The sequence below is a fragment of the Notamacropus eugenii genome, chromosome 4 (assembly GCF_028372415.1).
Source record: "Notamacropus eugenii isolate mMacEug1 chromosome 4, mMacEug1.pri_v2, whole genome shotgun sequence".
NCBI classification, from domain to species: Eukaryota; Metazoa; Chordata; class Mammalia; order Diprotodontia; family Macropodidae; genus Notamacropus; species Notamacropus eugenii.
In genome coordinates this window covers 255,035,275-255,044,220 of record NC_092875.1, presented here as the reverse complement: position 1 = coordinate 255,044,220, position 8,946 = coordinate 255,035,275, and the positions used below count along the sequence as shown (strand labels likewise).

Here is an 8,946-nt window from a genome sequence, read left to right as displayed (position 1 = left end):
TTTTTTAGAGTCTTCTGTGTATTTATTGTTTAACAACAGAATGCCCAACATGGATTATCATAACTGGCAAATAGTCAGATGTGCAAAATAGTATATATAGTACTTAAGTACAAATGGGAGACATGATTTTTTAAAATAAATACTTAAACACAAATTTATGATCCTACAAAAGCGCATTTAAACTACATGGTCTAAGTTGATCTGCCTTCTTGGACCCACAGAAACTGTTATTTTCCTAAAAATAATAATCAATACACTGAATCATCACCAGTTCCACTGTGTGAATAATGGATCACAATAAATGAGTCCCTTTTTCTAAGAGCTTTTTCTGGCTCCCCTACAAACATGATCTGGCCTGGATAAAAAGACAGGAATATTTTGAAGGTCAATGGTCCAAAATGCTATGTATGGTTAAGTATTCTATATGATCTATATTCACTGGTTCCTTAGTTAGGATGTACTTAGGTTACTTTCTTCAATTCATCATGTAGGACAAGCATGAAAGCTCCACCTATGCCTCTAAGAACATTGGACCAGGCCACCTTAAAGAAAACTTTGCCACCCTTATCTTTAGCAATATTCTTCCAGCAGTCAATTGCCCCAGTGTACGTGATATCAGCTCCTTTGTGCCCAGACTGCATCATCATTCGCCGCCTTACTGTATCAAAGGGATGAGATCACACCTGCTACAGCAGTCACTGTTCAATCATCCAGCTTATCACAATATGGGTGTTCTTGGGTTCTGAGAGCATACCTTTTGCTGTATCATACTTGCCAAAGTATGCAGGTCTATAGATAATGATGCCCTGAACTGAGACATTGAAACCTTGATACAAGCCACAGACTGTATCAGATTTGGTGATTTTCACAAGGCACTCTCCCAGGCCTTTGAATTCCCTCTCAGCGCCAGATTTCCCAACATCAGCTGCCAAGCAGGTTCTCAGAAAATCCAGAGGGTAGACAAAGCAGAGAGAAGTGGCTCTAGCTGCACCACCAGAGGCAAGATTGCCAGCAAAATGCCTCCAAAACTGTGTGTGCTTGTCCACTCCTCCCAAAAACACCTGCTTATACTTATCCTTAAAGGCAAAGTTAAGGGTCTGGGTGGGGAAATATCTAATGATATTTGTTAAGTTACCCCGCCAGAAGGAAAACACCTCTTGTTCCTTTGGAGTTTGAACTATACAATCCATTATGCCTTTGTACTGCTTATCTGCAGCAATTTGTTTACTTGCATGCTGTGCTTGCAATAGTAGCTTATCTTTCTCGATGGGGGCCACCACAGTTTTGGAGACAGCAGTGGCGATACCACCAGCAAGAAAGTCTTGGCGAAGGAGATGGACTATTCCATCATGGTTAGCAAGGGGGAAGGTGTTGCAGCTGGAGAAAGAAAGCCTGGTGAGAGAGGGCCGAAAGCTGGGGAGGTCTTTTTTAATTGATTCTCTGGGATTCTCTTATTTAAAATTTTTAGTTATTTATTTTTATTATTATTAATTTATTTGTTTTCAGTGTCCTACGATCACTTCCATAAGTCTTAGATTTTCTCCCCTTCCCTCCTATCACCCTCCCTGAGATAGTGTGCAATGTTGTATGGGTTCTACACATATATTCTTATTAAACACATTTTCACATTAGTCATGTTTCATGGAAGAATTTAAATGAATGGGAGAAACCATGAGAAAAAACAAAAGAATAGAAAAAACACAAGAGAAATTATTATGCTTCATTTCATAGTTCTTTCACTGGATGTGAATGGCATTTTACCTCGAGTCCATTGGGAATGTTTTAGGTCCTTGCATTGCTGTGAGGGGATAAGTTTACTAGAAAAATTCTTTGTACACTCTAGGTGTTACTGTGTACAATATTCTCCTGGTTCTGCTCCTTTCATTAAGCATTATTTCATATAAGTCCTTCCAATCTTCTCTAAAGTCTTCCTGCTCATCATTACTTGAAACACAATTTCTATGACATTCTTATGACACAGCTTGTTGAGTCATTCCCCAATGGATGGGTATCCATCCCCTCGATTTTCAGTTCTTGGCCACCACAAAGAGATTTGCCATAAACATCTTTGTACATGTGGGACCTCTTCCCATTTTTACGATCTCTGGCAGATACAGTCTTAGAAGCAATATTGCTGGGTCAAAAAGTATAGACATTTTTGTAGCTCTTTGGGCATAGTTTCAAAATGCTTTCGAGACAGATTGGATCAGCTCACAGTTCCACCAATGATGAATTAGTTTTCCAACTCAACCACATCTTCTCCAACATTTTTCATCTTGCTGTCTTGTGATGTTAGCCAATCTGAAAGGTGTGATGTCGTACCTCATAGTTGTTTTGATTTGCATCTCTCTAACCAATGGTGATTTAGAGCACTTTTTTAACTTGACTAAAGATAGCTTTAACTTCTTGCTCTGAAAACAGCCTCTTCATATCCTTTGACCATTCATAAATTGGGGAATGACTTGAATTCTTGTACATTTGACTCAGTTCTCTATATATTTTAGAAATGAGTCCTTTATCACAGATACTAGTTGCAAAAATTCTTTCCCAGTTTTCTGGTTCCCTCCTAATTTTGATTGCATTGCACTTGTTTGTGCAAAAACTTTTCAATTTAATGTAATCAAAATTATCCATTTTGGACTTCATAAAGTTCTCTATCTCCTGTTTGGTCATAAGTTTCTCCATTCTTCATAAATCTGACAAATACACTATTTCTTGCTCCCTTAATTTGTTTATAAAATTGGTCTTTATATGAATCATGTATCAATTTGGATTTCATTCTTGTGTATGGTGTCAGACATTGGACTATACTCAGTTTCTGCCACACTGTTATCTAGTTTTCGCAGCAGTTTTTGTCAAGCAATGATCACTTAACCCAGAACCTGGGGTCCTTGGGTATATCAACCAGCAGATTGCAATATTCATTGACTACTGTGTCTTGAGTACCGAACCTATTCCACTAGTCTACCCTTCCATTTTTTAGCCAGTATCAGATGGTTTTCATAATTGCTGCTTTATAGTACAGTTTGAGATCTGGTAGGGCTAGGTTACCTTCCCTAGCATTTCTTTTCGTTAATTCTCTTGATATTTTGAACTTTTGTTCTACAAGATGAATTTTGATATTATTTTTTTTCTAGCTCTAGAAAATAATTATCTGTTAGATTGGTATGGCACTGGATAAGTAAATTAATTTAGATACAGTTGTCATTCTTCTTATATTAGTTTGGCCTACCCACAAGCAACTGATGTTTTTCACTTACTTAGACCTGACTTTATTTGTGAAAAAATACTTTTGTAATTGTGTTCATATAACCCCTGTGTTTCTTTTGACAAGTAGACTCCCAGATATTTTATAGTATCTACTCTAACTTTAAAGGGGGTTTCTCTTTCTATTTCTTGCTGTTGGGCTTTTTTCTATATTAATATAGAAATGTAGATGATTTATGTGGGTTTATTTTGCAACACAAACTTTGCCAAATGTGTTTATTATTCCAAGTAACTTTTGACTTGATTTTCTAGAATTCTCTAAGTTTATCATGATGTCATCTTCAAAGAGTGGTAACTTAGTTTCTTCTTTGCCTATTCTAATTCCTTCAATTTCTTTTCCCTCTCTTATTGCTAAAGTTAACATTTCTAGTGCCATATTGAGTAACAGTGGTGACAATGGACATCCTTGTTTCACGCCTGAAATTATTGGAAGTGCATCTAGCTTATCTCCATTGCATATAATGCTTGCTGTTTTCGCTCCTCCTTGTTAAGGTATCAGAACCATATTTGTATCATAAAAATAATTTTGTAGGACTCCTTCTTCACCAATTTTCCCAAGTAGTCTATATGGTATTGGAATTAACTGTTCTTTAAATTTTTGATAAAATTCACTTCTAATTCCATCTGTCCCTGGAGATTTTTTCCTAGGGAGTTAATTGATGGCTTATTCAATTTCTTTTTCTGAGATGGGATTATAAAAGCATTCAACTTCCTCTACTTTTATTGTGGACTATATATATATATATATATATATATATATATATATATATATATATATATATATATATATATATATATATATATATATATATATGTACATATATATATATATATATATATGTACATATATATATATGTGTGTGTGTGTGTGTGTGTGTGTGTGTGTGTGTGTATTTAAAATAATCATCTATCTCATTTAGATAGTCGAATTTATGGGCAGACAGTTGGCCAAAGTAATTTCTAATTATTGTTTTAGTTTCCTTCTCATTGGAGGTGAGCTCACCCTTTTCATTTTTGATATTGATAATTTGGTTTTCTTCTTTCTTTTTTTTTAATCCTGCTTGCAGTATTTTCTCCATAATTTGGTTGTTCTGGAATTTGGCAACGAAATTCCATAGTGTTTTTAGTTTGGGGTCTCCTTCAGGAGGTGATTGGTGGATTCTTTTGATTATTTTACCCTCTGTATATAGGCCCTCAGGCCAATTCTCCTTAATTACATCTTTGAACATGTTGTCTTGGTTCTTTTTTTCATCATGACTTTCTGGCAGACCACAAAGTCTTGGATTTTCTCTCCTGGATCTATTGTTCAGGTCAGTTGTTTTTCCAATGAGATATTTTAAGTTTTCTTCATTTTTTTTCATTCTTTCAATTCTGTTAGACTGATTCTCAATGTCTCATAAAATCATTAGCTTTTACTAGCCCAATTCTAGTTTTTTGTAGATCATTTTCTTCAGTTAACTTTTGCTTCTCCTTTTCCATTTGTCCAGTTATGCCAGTTAGGTTTTGTGTCTCTATTCAGTTGTCCAACTTTCTTTTTCAATTCTTCAGTGAATTTTTTTCATATTTTTAAAATTTTTTGCCAATCTCTCTTCTACCTCTCTAATTTTATCTTTCAAAATTCTTTCTGAACTATTCCAAGAATTCTCTCCTTGTGAGATGCTGCTCACTCTATCACAGATGGTTATCAAATAGACTCCATAACTATCTGAAACAGATGCTGCAAATGATCTCTATGACTTCATGAAGCTTCCTATATGTGTACAAATGCAAAGATTATATATGCATATATATATTTGCATCAGATTATTTATTTGCTCATATAGATCTAAAAAAATTATTTTCTTCAGATTTGTTGTACCATTACTAACGTTTTTTTTAATTCAACTGTTTTATGTCAGTACTGGATAAATCTTCAAATATAAAGTCAGAAGTTCTAAAGAGGAGAGTGGAATCTAGTATTTTGGTAACATGGAATCCTTGCACTATTTTCTTTTTTTATTACATTTGTGGTTTTTAGCTCATGTTATTTAGTTCTCTAATTTAGGTAAGTGTTCTCTAGTTTAGGTATAGATACAATCTGAGAAAAGGCTTTCTAAAATAATTAGTAATATCCCTTTCCTCTTGGTTCTGAGATATAACTGAATGGTTTAATTTGGCGAGAAAATGTTCCAAAATCTTTCACTCAAGGTCTTCAGATATATTGTGTGAAAATGAGTAAACTCTGTCATGGACATTTTTTCACCATTCTGATATACTATATGATGAAGCTTATAGAAATTAGAGATCAAGCAATATTTTTATCCTGTATTCGAAAGTCCCTTTCTTTCTCAAAGAATTCCACATAAGTAAAGAAAAATTGCTATTACTAAATCTCCAAATTAATCAATATATCCTCCTCCATGCTTAGCAAAAATATGTATATATCTATATATATACATATATATATATATCGATCTATCTATCTATACACATACATACACACATATACATATTCATGTGTTTGTGTTTCTCCATATAATTTCTCCTATCCATAATGCAAATATAAAATTCATGAAATGATAATGTGACAAAAGGTCTACAAGCCATGGACTGAGATGGATTTTATTGGGTTTTGTATATTGCATAAGACTGGGAGAAATATGCTAGTCCAACTAATATTTAATGTTTTATGCTTAGCTTAATATAGTAAAAGGAAAATGTTTAATTATAATTCTATTTTTATTCCTATTATTCATATATAATATGTATTCATATGTATTCTTCTACTCTTTTATGATTGTTGGACATAGTATAAGGTCAATATCTAAACATAGTTCCTAATTACTACTGTCATGAATAATTGTGTGGAAAATACCTCACAGGGAAAGATCATGTAGATAAGTTACCATCTTACAAAAATCAGTTATTCCTTTATCTTGAAAGAGAATTTCATCTCATGTCATGCTCACTATAGATTTTTAATAGTTCTCTCCTCTCTGAGAACTTCTTGGCAAAAACACTTACAAAAAAGGGTATCAGGTGGTGGAACTAAGATGGCAGAGAAAATAAAATGCACTGATTTGTCTGAGGTCTCCCAGCTTATCAATTGGGAAATAATTTTTATTTTTGCAAATTTGACTCAGTTCTCTATATATTTTAGAAATGAAACTTTTGTAAAAATTTTGCTGTAATTTTTCCATTTATGTATTTTGTATCTTTCATTTCATCCTATTTCCACTCTTGTTTACACTACTCTCTTTCTCCTTTCACCCTGTCCATCCTCAAAATTTTTTTCTCTACCACCTCTCCAGATCTGCCCTCTCTTCTATCAGCCTTCTCACCTTTCTCTTATCTCCTTACTCTACTGATTTGCCTGTAGCATAGATTTTTCATACCCCTCTGAATGTCTTTTATTCCTTTTTGAAGCAATTCCTATTAGTAAGATTCAAGTGCTCTCCTCTCATGTCTCCCGTCTTCCCTTCTGCTTATGATGGAAAATGTTATTCATATCAAGGTAGACAATTCGTGGAGGCTGAGTGCAGATTAAAGTACACTATTTTTTAAACACCTTATTTTTCTTGTTTTGTTTTTTTTTTTTTGTTTTTTTTTTTTGGCTGGGGCATGAAGTCTGTTTTCTTTCACAACATGATTAATATATAAATATGTTTTGAACGACTCCATATGTCTAGCCTACATAAAATTGTTTGCCTTCTCAGTGTGCAGGGAAGGAACAAAGGGAGGCATAATTAATTTAACTCAAATATTTTTTTTAAATGAGTGTTAAAAAGTGTTTCTATATCTATTATGGGAAAAGCAAAATAAACAAATAGAGGCATCTAAATCCATTATATAGTTTTGTTCTCAATAGTTTTGATTACTACCCCTGTTATTGTGGGGTTCTCTCAACAACTGCTAATAGCAAAGAGGTACAAACATACCCTAGAATGGATAGCATACAGAAAAAGAAAAGAAAAGTAATGTTTATTTGCCAAAATTCATTACTAGGCATCTCACAATGGATTAGGAGTGAGCCCCAAATAAATTTTTTGCTGTGAGCTTTTTAAAAATTATCAGAAATGTTACATTATGACTGCTTACAAATATACTACATTGACACTTACTGGCAACCTCAAGCATTCCCAAACTGTACAAATTGTTGTAATATTCATTTGCATGTAAAGAAGAGTAACTATATCTAATTACCTGAAGTCTTTTATAATAATTCTAACAAAGATTTTCCAAGGATACAGAGAGTAAAGAAAGAGATTCCAGAATTTTTGCTGATGATTTAATAACTTGGGATATATTTTCAAGGCTTTGCCTTTTCCCATTCTTGACATCTATGCCATGAAATGTAATAACACTTTTGAAGAAAAAATTCTTTAATTTCAGAGATGTTTGTCATACCCTTCTTATCTTATATGTACTTTTATAATGGTACTGAGAGCTAAAACTAGGTTATAGACAATATAACTCAAATAGAGAAAGCTGGAAAGCAGAGTGATGAAATCAAGATTGAAATAATCTTGTTTCGGAAATAAAAATGGCAATAATGATTACACTCTAAGACAAGGAACCGTTAAATATGAGGTAGTCCAAGAACTGCTGGACTGCTAAACCTTGGTGTGTTTCATTGGGATCAGAAAAAGGAATCAGTGACTTGGTTGACCAGGGAAACTCGGAGTTGTGGTAGGCTTGGAATAAGGAAGAACTGAGTTTGAATCTGGTTTTGGAAACAGACTACCTGTTTGACCTTGGGCAAGTCACTTAACTTCTATTTGTCTCAGTTTTCTCACCTGTAAAATGGGAATAACAATAGCTCCTGCCTTAGCACAATGCCTAGAACATAGTAAGTGATATATAAATGTTGTTTTTCTTGTTGCTCTTATAGCTCAGAAAGACCATTAGAGGACAACAATAAGTACAAATCAATCACAGATCAGAGGAGTAAGATATAGAATATAGATAGATACAGATATAAAAGAGTTAGAGAGAATAAAATGCTAATGTTCCTCTCAAACAACACAATAATCCTCCCATCTTTTTGTTTATTCACATTAGTTTTGTAGTTCCTTCCTTCTTTCCCTACTTCCTTTATTCCTTTCTTTATTTTCTTTTATTAGTTTAGATTTCAAGAAAATTTATGCTTGTGTAAAATAGATTTTTATCCTTTAAACCTGCTACATAGGTTATAGATGAAGTAAATAAACATCAAGAAATCGCATATGGGAAATGCTGGCATTCATAAACAGGGGAGGATTATCTTGCATATATTTTGCTTGTTTATATTTTTTAACAACTATTCTTTCTGGTTAGACTATAATATCCTTAAAAGGAGTTTTTTTTTTTAAATTTTATTTAAATATTTAATTTATTTTTTTTCTATTTAGCATATTCACTTTCATAAGTTTTAAAATTTCACCCCCTCCCTCCCCAAGACAGCATGCAATTAGATATGGGCTCTATACATACATTCCTCTTAAACACATTTTCACTTTGATCGTGTTTCATAGAAGAATTATAATTGATGGGAGAAACCATGAGAGAAAACAAAATAGAAAAAAGTCTGCTTCATTCTGCAATCCAACTCCACAGTTTTTATCTGGATGTGGATAGCATTTTCCATCATGAGTCCTTTGGAAAAGTTTCAGGTCTTTGCATTGCTGAGAAGGGCTAAGTGTATCAAAATCAGTCCTTACA

At 33.4% G+C, this 8,946-nt stretch overlaps 1 pseudogene; it reads right to left on the bottom strand.

The window, feature by feature from the left end:
- Positions 1 to 461: 461 nt before the first annotated feature.
- On the bottom strand, positions 462 to 1,994 carry LOC140498391 (ADP/ATP translocase 3-like; annotated as a pseudogene).
- Between the last annotated feature and the right edge of the window lie 6,952 nt (positions 1,995 to 8,946).